A 12,484-nucleotide genomic window follows, 5' to 3' on the forward strand; every position below is an offset into this window, starting at 1 on the left:
CATATAGCTTCTGCAAAAGTCATTTGAGAATACGCCTAGACGAGTGGCGTCCTTACCTATTTGACAGGGCCAAATTATGACACTTAATATCGAACTTATATGAGATCGGCTTAGAGATAGTAAGCACCTTGAGCGCTTTAAATCTAGTATGGTGATGTTATTATACCTGATGTTTGCCGTCTTCACAGCGTCTTGCATTAAGAACAGCTTAAATGTAGGGCTTGGTATGCCAGCATTAGCTAAGCGTTATTGAATGGGTTGTACTGTACCATATCTAGCGAGTTCATCTGCCTTACAATTTCCTGGAATGTATTTATGGCCCGCGACTCATCACAAGTGAATGATTAACTGTTGTGCTCTCTCTATTAGAAATTACCGAAAGTTATGAACTGTTAAAAAGTTTGTAGACACAGAGTCCGGCGATTTGATAGCGGCCTGACTATTTGTCAGGCCAAGTGGTGCCCGCTGGATAGCCGAAAGGTGAACTAACGACAAATGTTGGATCCATCGGATCCATAGCTGTGAATCCTGAGTTACCTTCTCAGGAAGTAGGAGCAAGACCACTCTAAAGAACTAGCTATAACGAAGTAGTAGTAAGATTGAAGGTTGTGATTTCTACTATGGGAAGTGTCTACTCGATGGGAGGAAACATTTATTTGGATGTGGTTTTGCTGTCAGCGGGAAATTAAGGCAAAGAGTTTAAGGCCTTCGGGAAGTAAGCAAAAGAGTGACGACAATCCGCATTAATGCCAAATTCCACCACCTTATCAGCGCGCATGCCCCGACGGAAGAGAAGGATGTCAATACCAAAGAAGAATTATTCTAACAGCTCGCCAAAACATATGAGCAATAGCACGAAAACGACGTTAAAATTTTTCTGGGAGATCTTGACAACAAAATTGGTAAAGAAGGCATCTTTAGTATAGATCAATTGCAAGACAAAGCCTACACGACATTAATACTCAGGCTTATCGACTTCCTAGAAAAACATAGTGTTTAGTAGCAGCAGATTCCTGCGCCCAGATATCCAAAAAGGTACTTGACGGAAGACACTCCCTTAGCATACTTGGAGTTCGTACATACAGAACACCCAACATAGATTCCGACCACCACCTAGTTGGTACTAAACAGCGCGTAAGTATATTCATGGAAGCTCTTAGGCGAACAACAACCACGAGAAGAAGATTCAACGTTGGAAGACTGCAGCAGGAGGATACCGCCAATGCCTTTGCCGACCGAGTATCCCTAGAGCTTGCGAGAAACCCTAAAACAAACGAGATGTGCCCAGAGACCCACTGTCAGCTTTGCAAACAATCCATCAGGAATGCTGCAGAAGAGGTGCTAGGTTTCTCACAGCCACCACCAAGGAACCCCTGGTTTGACTCCGAATGTGCTCAGGCAAACAAAGCCCAAACGGAGGCAGATTGTAGCAAAAGAGGAGGACACGATCTTCCCGCCAGCTCTACATCGACAAGAGAAGGGATGACAACCGCTTGCTCAGAAGAAACAAAAAAAGCCCATGAGCAGCGTGAAGTCGAGGAGATCCAGGGATGTTTAAATAGGAAACAGGTATGGAGCTTTTATAGAAGAGTCAAAAAGAAAACAACGGAATTCACTAGTAGCCCTGGAGCCTGCAAAGATAAGGAGGGGAATGCCGTAGTCAATGCTAAAAATCATCATTTCAACCAGCTGCTTAATGGCGATGAAGTCAACGATCCCGCCAACGAGCAGCCACGTCAAATATAATTGGTTGACGATCTAGAGTTCTTGTTTCATCACATAGTGTGATCAAACAAGCCATCACCAGACTGAAGTCGAACAAAGCGGCCGGTGATGACGGTCTGCAGGCTGAGCTTTTTAAGTACGCTGGAGCAGATCTGGTAAGGAGCATAAACCAGCTAGTTACTAAAATTTTGTCGGAAAAAAGCATGCCCGACGAGTGGAACCTAAGCACCATCTGCCGGATTCATAAAAAAGATGACCGCCTTCTCTGCGCCAACTATAGAGGCGTTAGCCTTTTAAACATTGCATACAACATCTTGTCAAGCGTATTTTGTGAACGCCTAAATTCATCTACTGACGAACTAATTGACCCTTACCAGTGTGGCTTCAGGCCTGGGAAATCTACAATCGACCAAATTTTCACTCTACGCCAAATCCTGGGGAAGACCCAAGAACATAACATCGAAACACATCATCTTCTTATCGTTTTTGAAGCAACTTTTGACAGTGTGGACAAGAACGAACTATACCGTGCCATGTTGAGTTTTGGTATTCCTACCAAACTGCTTTGACTTATCAGGATGACGTTGGAAACCGAAATCTTCGAAACCACCAGATATGGTGCCACATCTTTAAAAAATCTACATAATATTTTGGATATGCAGATGACATCGACATTATGGGAAGAACCAAATGAGCATTGACGGATGCTTTCTCTAATATAGAGTCTGAGGCGAAGAAAATGGGTCCTGACATTAACGAGGACAAAACGAAGTATTTACTGTCGTCAAATAGAGATGATTCACACCGTAGAGGTTGGCATGCAACTGCATTAATTGACTTAACACTGTTTCGAATATGTGATCATTCCATAAAAGGTGATCTGTGATACACATACCGATGCAAGTGCCACTCAGTGATAGTTTAGGTTGAATTAAAACATCAGAAGGACAGGTATGTGAATCTAAAAACGAATATGAAAAGCTGGGCGTACTATCGTCAGCGAAATAGTTTAATAGATTAGCAGTGACAGACTTAAAACAATCCAATATAACTTATATACTCGTAGAAGGAAGTTTCTAATCCAACAAAGAACAGATTTACCAATACCAAGTGCACTCATTTTCTATAAGAGAACTTGGTACCAAACTGTGGCAAATGCTTTTGAAATATCACGTACAATGATCTTACTTCCTCCAAAACAATGTGAAACTTTCGTTCTTTAAGATATGTCTAAGGCTGAAAATAACAAAGGGTTTCCATGACATTGGAAAAAAATGACTTCAGTGCTTTTCCAGCTTTTAGAGAAAAGCTAGACTAATGATGTTTCCCATCCGGTGGGAAAACAAATTTTAGAGTAGAAAAGATGGGAAGTTTACACAGTGGTTTAAAAAGCGTTGAATAACACCTCTGCGGAAAACTAGGGAGATACTATCTGGCCCAGCGGATTTGTGTACGTCAAGGTCTTGCAATACTCTCTCAATTAACAAAAACTGTGCTACCAGCAAGTTGGCTTTAACATTCGAGCTTACATAGGGAGTTTTATTGTGGACGAGTGTTGGAAATGAAGAACCACCAGAAATTTTGACTACCCTTGAGAAATAATAGTTTTTTTTTGCCGTAATTTCTGGTCATGTAAAAATTTGGTTCGTCGAATATGACAGTTGCTGGTCTTTATAGCTTTTTCGAACTTATTCCGTTTTTCCTCAGTGGAGCTAGTTTTAAAACGACGGAAACTCTCATCTCTGATCATAATATGTAGGTACGCTCTTTTCCTTTGTTCTTGCTAAAAGTGAATAGAGCCTAAAATTAGTGCTCTTTAAGAACTTTTTTACTTGAAAAATGTAAGTGGTTCCACTTAAATACCAATATTCCAGGAAAAAGTTGTATATTTTGTGTTCGAGTTATCTCAAGTCTCCTTCCTCTCAGAATCAATAAGTACTTGGTTCATAAAAAAGTTTCCATATTTTGTGATATTCTGGTAAATCTAGTTATAGGGCTTCAGTTTGGTTGCAATGTGATAGTTAAATTTTAATAGATATAATAATAGTTTATGGGATTATCCCTTTACCACCCAAGCAAAATTATAATCGATTGTGACAATTAATTCAACAGCCCATTCTTCGGTCAAAAGGTTCAATTCTAGTGAATTATAAATGATTGTTCATGCATAATTTGATTTCAAGTAATTAATTAGCTGCACACAAAACGATTTTGTCGTTGTATGGCTTTAGCCTTTACTACCTTTCTATCTTGTTGATATCTTGGAAAAGTATATACTCTTTAAAATAGGTTAAATATTTATCACGCAATGATTTAATAATACTAATAGCAGCTATGAATTAATTGTAGCAAATTAAATTTAGTTGTGATATCAGTATCAGCTTAAATCTTCATGTATTAAATAGTTTATTCCTTACAGTAATTTGCTATTATTAAAAACCATTTAAACAAATTGCAACACAATAATTATGCGTCTCTGGAGCATAACCTATGACAAATTTTAATGATTTTAAAAGTTAAAATAATCATCCCATCTAAATCATCTAGAAAATTCAAAATTTTTGAAAATTCGAGGTACGATTGTTGATAATTTCTGAACCCATTTTTAAACCCATAATTCTAAGAAATAAAATCAAATAAAGTTGAAATTGTATTCCAAAATACATTTAACGCAATTTGTTTAAGTATCCTGCCTTCGTGGTTTCTGATAAGGAAATTTTACTTTAAACTTTACTTACTTTATTTTTTCCATATAATATATTTAACAGAATAAGCTTAAAAGATTTACATGCATGGATTACAAACAGTCTGCCGAAAATGAAAATTATATGAATTGAATAAATACGTTTAAAGAGAGTACAGTTAATAATTTTTTTTTAAATAAAGTTTATCATTAGATCGCATGTATTAAAAGTTAATATATGTACAATTTCTACATTTAAGATTGCAAGACATTCTTCATTTGTAAAAAAAACTTGTATAAAAATATAATCTTCGGATTTCCTGTATGATTGGATAAAAAGCTAAGAAATGCGAAATATTTTCAGCCTGATTAAGGTTACATAGTGATCAATCCAAAAGCAGCGAATTCTTTTGCTCAAAAATGGTTTGATACAGAATGTCTTAAAGCCAGACAAAAATTATTCGCACTATTGAAAGCCTTCCGCAGATGTTCTTGCGATCAAATTCGAAAATGGTACATACAAGATAATGAGAAGTATAAGAAAATCGGCTTCATTAAGAAAACCAATTTTTAATTCATGCAAGCCCAATCACTCAGTCAAATCAAAAACACAAAACAGTTCTGGAAAATAGCAAAAGAAATTAATGGTTGACACGGTGTTTTTGCAGATGATCTTTCTGAATATTTCAAAAATCTTCTTTTAATCAACCCAACAACAACTCTCTCATACGCACAGGCACTCGTTTGTAATGATATATTGGACTCGAAATACAACTCTTTCTCCAAAACGCCAAGGACGGAAAAGCTGGGTGAAGATGGGATACCCTACGAATATTTTAAAAATACAACGCCTACTTTTTATAACCATCTATACATACTCTTTTTTAATAAGAGTTTTTATAATGCTGATGTGCCGTCCTCTTTTAAAAAATCGATAATTTTTACAATCCATAAGAAAGGTGATCAAAATTCAGTTGAAGACTACCGAGGCATATCCTTCATGAATGTCATTGCGAAGATATTTTGTGGTGTTCTCATTAACAGGCTTCAAAACTGGGTGAATGTAAATAACATTCTTACAGAGGTTCAAGCCGGCTTGAGAACCACATATTTACTTTAACATAAATAGGGAAAGCATTTCAAGCCAGAAAAAAAAGTGTACACATTGTTTGCCGATTTTAAAGCTGCATTTAATTTGGTGAATCGAAATGGTTTATTTTTTAAACTTTTCCAACTTGGAGTGTTAACAAAATTCATCCAAATAAAATCCAACACAGATACTGAAGTTGCAGACTGGAATGGCAAAACATATTCAAAACCCTTTAAATCACTCACTGAGCAAAGCAGCAATGTCTACTTAGTGCTCTTCTATTTGCTCTTTTTATTAATGATACAGCTACGCACATTTCCGAATTGCGATAGCGTAATAAATTTATTACTCTACGCTGATGACCTTCTTTTGTTATCCGAATCAGCAGAAACCCTGCAATTAATGGTAAATCGTCTTATGAACAATTGTTTCAAGTGGGATCTAGTTAGTCATTAACACAGACAAAACGAAAGTAATGGTCTTTTATCGTTCCAATCGGAGTGAAGTTAGGAACACCTGGATACTTAATGGAAGTCGTTTAGAAATATCAAAAGAATGCAAGTATTTGGGAGTGTTACTAGATCCAAACCTGGATTATAGCAAGCACCTTGTAGAAATAGCAAACACTTCTCAAAGCTTAATTAATGGTACTTGAAAGAAGATTTTCTCTAACGATCACAAAAAACTTTCACCCAAAAAAAAATATTTTTAATGCAGTAGTGAAATATTCGCTTTGTTATGCGGCACAAATATGGAGTATGCAAGAATACGAAGAAATTGAAAAGTAACAAAGAAATTTCTTAAAGAAAATATTCAATATCTCTTAACCGCACCAAACTTTTCATTTTTTTGGAAACAAGCCTGCCAAAACTTTTTACTTTAAGTCTAAAGTTACATGGCTTATTAAATTTAAGTGCTTGGTCTATGGGAAACTCGGTTATGTAAGATAATGATTCCCTACGAAATTCGGAATAAGGACTGGACTGGTGGATGAGGACATGGGAAAACATTGCTGCTTCCTGTGGAGAATTTGAGCAGATCAATCTTTACAATATTGTTCAGATGAAAACGAAGTTCTAAGAAATCATCCAAAAACTTGAAGAATCTAACCGAAATCAGATGATTGAAAATGCCCGTCAATCGGAGAGCAGATTACGTTATAGCCAGCTTAATTATTACTTGTATGACAAGAACTACTTCCAAGATTCTTTCGCCTATAAAGATTTTTCCCTAGTTTTTAAATCAAGATGCGAACTTCCACATTTAAATGGAAAACCATACAACGTAAGCTTTGACGAATTTTGCAATTAAGGTTACTTGAGAGCTAAAGAAGATTGCCTTTATTTCATCTGTGTGCGCTAATTTTTAACCATCAAAGAAGATTATGCTTCGGTAAACCATCTCTATCAGTAAAGGAAACGATTAAAACTTGAAATGGATTATTTAAGGCGAACCTCCGTTAGCTTTTTTTCGATTGTATTACTTCTAATTCTGTTTCAAAAAACTTCATTAACATATAAGAGGGAACTTTTGATAGTTGTCTCAAATACTTTTAATTTAGTCGACACATCTATAGAGTTCAACATCATGATTTTCAGATACTGTTGTTTTATGAGGCTACACAATTTTCTGTACGAATTATTTGCTTGAAGATATACGTTCTTAGAGGCCTAATTGCCCGGCAAAATCCTCATTCAAACCCTCCAAGTGGGTGCCAGGCGGGCAATGATCACCACAGTAGTCCTGTGCGTTTTTGGCAGGATGGTGATTAGCTAAGGTTGAGTTGGATCGCTGAATTGTTGTAACTCCTCAATAGTGCAGCGTTCGGAAACCCAATTTAATCATAGTTTAGAGGTTCCTAATTTCAGTGGTGGTGTGAGCGTACTAGTACGAAAACCGTGCCGAAGAATGAAAGGCTGGGGGATAAACCAGCCGTTAACGAGCTCTTTCGGATGCTGTGGCAAGGTCCGTCATATTTCTGCCTTACCCCGGCAAGCGGCTCTGCCGGGGCTGACCGTCTTTCCGCTTTACTCGTGGGAATACAATGAAAAAATTTAAAAATAAACAAACAAACAAAACAATTATTAAACAAAAAAATCGCACCAAGGCTGCCAATGCGGTCACATCACCTGAAAAGGCTGTCGAGCCAAATCAGGTGTGTGAACGTGTTGTCAACCCTGTGGTTGCAACTAGTGGCGAGAGTCCTTCTCCCTCTACTAGCCGCAACATATACTTAAAGGAATTACCCGTCAGTGGAACAGCTGTGACGCTCGGCAGTCCCAATGGCGGAAATTCCACACCCCACCTCTTCCCCGCTCCTGCTAGGACGTCGCAAGCGACCCCAAAAAGGGACACCCCATCCGGAGAGACAAAATCTGCGACATGTGGAATTGACTCAAAGGGTGAGGGCACACCCGGATTGGCATCGGTAGCGATTAAATCTGGAGGTGGACCCACATCTGTGATACACGGACATAGTTCTGGGCCGGCCAAAAAGAAGTCCAAGAAGTCACAGGCCAATCGAGACCAACGCAACGCCGAAAGGATTCTAGCCGCAGTCGGTGTCATACCGGCGGCGGAAAGAACCCCAGAGCAAACGCGTAAACTCGAGTGGGCTAGTGGCTTTCTTAGCAAAAAAGCTAAACCGACCTGCGGCGACTCAACGTCAAAGCGAGATAGGTCTTTCGAGGGTGACAAGCCCGAACCAAAAAGGCAGAAGGTGCTTTCCAACAGCACATCAGCCGTCAACAAAGATCTCTCCTTCAGCGACGCGCTCAAAGGTAAGATCATTGCCGCGGTCATTGACAGGAGTCATGTGGATGGTAACATCTCTCATGATCATTGGGCAGAGGTCAAGGCTCACCTCGGTTTCAGATTTTTATCTGTTATCGAGGAAAATCCGGGGCCTCTCCCAGACACAGCCGATGCAGGATGGTACCAAAATCGCATCAAACTCATCGCATGTGGTGATCAGAGATCTTTCGATCTATACAGGGCTGCTGTCAATGGCTTGCCAGAAGTCTGGCCGGGTGCCAAGCTCGAGGTTGTTGCAAGGGAGAATATTCCTTGCCGGCCAAGAGCACGTATAATGGTCCCGGCTCTTCACAACTGTCCAGACATGATCATGAAACTGATCAAAACAAGTAATCCGGACCTGCCTACTCACGACTGGAAAGTACCAAAGGTTGAGAAGGAGACAGTGGGTCACTATAGATCGGCTCTCGTGCTGATCAATAGGGAATCACTGGCTCCACTGGCCGCGACCAAAGGTGTGATTAGGTATGGTTTCGATGAAATCATGATGCGTATTTATAAAAAAGATGAAGATACGCTAAACACGCCCCCCACAGAAGCCTCTTCAGCGGAGGGAAGCGATTCATTGGCAACGAAAATGGAGGTCGATGCAACACCATCGACATCCACTGCCCCAAATAAGCCATCCGACGTGGAGGCTAAAACTAAAGTCGACAGTAACTCCGACATGGAGACTGAAGACGCCACCTTAGGCATCACCCAGAGTGAGGAAGACCTGCTTAGGTCCTCCTCAGACGAGGAAAACGCCGACAAAACAGTGGTGGAGGTTGATCTGACTAATAGTAGCAATGCTGCGATTAGTACAGATTAATCTCCATCACGCCATCATGGCCACAAACAACCTGATACTCCGACTGCATAAGAACAAGGAAGACATCGTCTTAATACAGGAGCCGTGGGTCTCAAACTCCATCATCAGAGGTCTCAGGACTCCTGGCTATAAAATATTATATGCATCGGAGAAAGGTGAACCAAGGTCATGCATGTTAGTAAAAAATGACTTAAACATATTTTTACTCCCCAATTACAGCGACAAGGACACCACCACCGCTGTCCTAACAACAGATAAAGCCACCTACTGGCTCATATCCTCCTACCTTGGCCACGACAGCCCAATTCCAGGAAACACCTTGAGGAAGGCAATTGCGGACGCGCAATCGAAAAAAGTTGGTCTCCTAATTGGTTCAGACGCTAACGCCCATCACACGGTATGGGGTAGCTCTGATATAAATGAGAGAGGTGAGTACTTATTTGATTATTTACTAAGCACTAACCTACTCATAAGTAATATTGGTAATGAACCCACATTTGTAACCAAGAATAGGAAAGAGGTACTTGATATTACACTTACCTCTGACTCGATCCACAATATGATTTCAAACTGGCATGTCTCAAAAGAGAATTCCTTCTCTGACCACAAATACATTCAGTTTGAGCTCAAAGATGTAGCAAATACATCTACGGGATTTCGAAATCACCGGAATACCAACTGGGAGCGTTATAGGGAGGTACTAGCACAACTGCTTAATCATAACCTTCTTAAAAGCTCCTCCAGTAAAGATGAACTAGACCTTTCTGTAAATCATCTCACCGAAGCCTTAAATGAATCAATGAGATCTTCATGCCCTGTAACCATTTTAAAGGGTAAAAAGAAACCTCATTGGTGGCATAAAGAATTAGAACCATTCAGAAAGAGCTGTCGTAAACTCTTCAATAGATCTAAGTACACTAGATCTCCTTCTGACTGGGACTTATACAAACAAGCTCTAAAGCAATATAAAAAAGAATTAAGAAAGAGTAAGAGGTCTTCTTGGAGAAATTTTTGTGGTAAAATAGAAAATACTTCAGAAGCCTCAAGACTCAGGAAAATTCTCTCAAAAAGTCCAACAATACCTAGTGCTTTAAAGACAGAAACAGGCACATGGACTATCACAGATGAAGAATCTCTTAACCTGTTATTAGACACCCACTTTCCAGGTAGTTCTAACATACTCAACGACTTAACATCAGAGTCTCAAGCTTCTACAAGCGATTTAGTTGATCTAATAACGCGGGAAAAACTGCAATGGGCCATAGACAGCTTTGATCCATATAAATCTCCAGGACCAGATGGAATCATTCCGGCCGAACTACAAAAATGCTCAGACATGATTATTCCACCATTGGAAATCATTCTGACAAGCTGTGTAAGGTTGAGATATATTCCCAAAGCCTGGAGAATGGCAAAAGTAGTCTTCATTCCCAAAGCAGGGAAACCCTCACACGTTAACCCTAAAGATCTACGACCAATCAGCCTATCATCCTTCCTTCTAAAAACCTTGGAAAGATTGATTGAAATTTATATCAGACATAATTTAAAACCATGTCTCATTTCCACAGCTCAACATGCTTACTCTAAGGGAAAATCAGTAGAATCAGCACTTCACTCACTGGTACGTACTATTGAACATTCCCTCGAATACAAAGAATATAACCTGGTAGCGTTCCTAGATATTGAAGGAGCTTTCAACAACGTCAGTTACCAGGCGATCACAACAGCAATGGATAAGCTGAAATTAGAGAAGTCACTCATAGATCTTATAAGTCTCATGCTCAAAAGCAGGACAATAATTTCTAACATGAGAAGTTTTACTACCACCAGATCGGTGAATCGAGGCACTCCCCAAGGTGGAGTCCTTTCGCCTCTTTTATGGAACATGGTAGTAAACGACTTACTTACAACATTGGAAACAGAAGGTTTCAAGGTGATTGCCTACGCTGATGACGTTGCGATATCCGTATCTGGGAAGCACCCCCAAGTTCTCTCGGAACTCCTACAAAATGCCCTAAACAGGCTAACTAAATGGGCTAATCAATGTGGATTGGACGTCAACCCACACAAAACAGAATTAATACTCTTCTCGAGAAGATATAAAATTCCTCAGATTAGCCCACCAAAGATTAAAGGAATACCATTAAGCTTTTCCGACCAAGCTAAATATTTGGGCCTCATTTTAGACAAAAAACTAAATTGGAAGGCAAATATTGATGAAAGAGTCAAAAAGGCTACTGTAGCGCTTTTTACTTGTAAAAAGGCCATAGGATCAAAATGGGGCTTCTCCCCAAAAATAACCCACTGGCTATACACTTCGGTAATCAGGCCGATACTCATTTATGGAGCCGTCGTATGGTGGACCGCACTGGATAAGATGGTAAATCTAAATAAACTCATTAAAGTCCAGCGGTCAGCAGGTATGTGCATCACAGGAGCACTTCGCACAACACCAACCGCAGCACTGGAAGTGCTTTTAAACCTAACACCACTTGACATCTTCTCTAAAAAGGTGGCTGCCAACTCATGTGTAAGGCTTAGAGCCACCTCTCAATGGACCAGTAACAATACTGGACATACAACCATTCTAGATAATTTCAGATCTATCCCAGATCGCTTAGACTATACCACCCCAAAAATGGTATTTGGTAAAAGATTCCATGTGTCCATCCCTTCAAGATCCTCCTGGGAAGAAGAGGGACCCCTGGAAGACGATGCGGTACACTTCTACACTGACGGTTCAAAGACCGATCACGGAGTTGGAAGTGGTATCTTTTCAGAACAACTGAATCTCAGTCTATCCTATAGACTTCCCAATCAATGTAGTGTATTCCAGGCAGAAGTAATGGCGATAAAAGAAGCACTATCCTGGCTCAAAGAAAACGTTATATCTTGTAAGGATATACGAATCTTCTCGGACAGCCAAGCCGCTCTTAAATCTCTCGCGTCTGTCTCCACAAACTCTCGAACAGTCCACGATTGTCAATCATCTCTGAAGGAGATGACGGAACAGTTTAACATTCACCTCATTTGGGTGCCGGGCCACAGAGACATTCCGGGAAATTGCAAAGCCGATGAGCTCGCCAAAAACGGAACACTTCTGCCTTATGTTAGACAAAAACATAACATAGGAACACCACTTGCTACATGCAAATATCTTCTCAAGCAATATGCTTTAGAAACAACAAATACTAGATGGTCACAAAGTACCACCTGCCTGGCAACTAAGCAAATATGGCCAAGTATTGACTTAAAACGGTCAAAAGGCTTGATATCACTAAGCAGACAAAGTATAAGCTCTACAATTGGAGTAATAACGGGACACTGCCTCATAGGTAGACATGCTCTGAGGCTAGGGGTC

At 39.8% G+C, this 12,484-nt stretch overlaps 1 protein-coding gene across 1 annotated transcript in view; it reads right to left on the reverse strand.

Moving 5' to 3' along the window:
* Positions 1-12,484, reverse strand: part of LOC129939353 (tachykinin-like peptides receptor 99D) — a 222,462-nt gene that overhangs the window by 76,241 nt on the left and 133,737 nt on the right. The gene's annotated exons all lie outside the window — the stretch shown is intronic.

This window comes from Eupeodes corollae, chromosome 1, assembly GCF_945859685.1.
Source record: "Eupeodes corollae chromosome 1, idEupCoro1.1, whole genome shotgun sequence".
Classification (NCBI taxonomy): domain Eukaryota; kingdom Metazoa; phylum Arthropoda; class Insecta; order Diptera; family Syrphidae; genus Eupeodes; species Eupeodes corollae.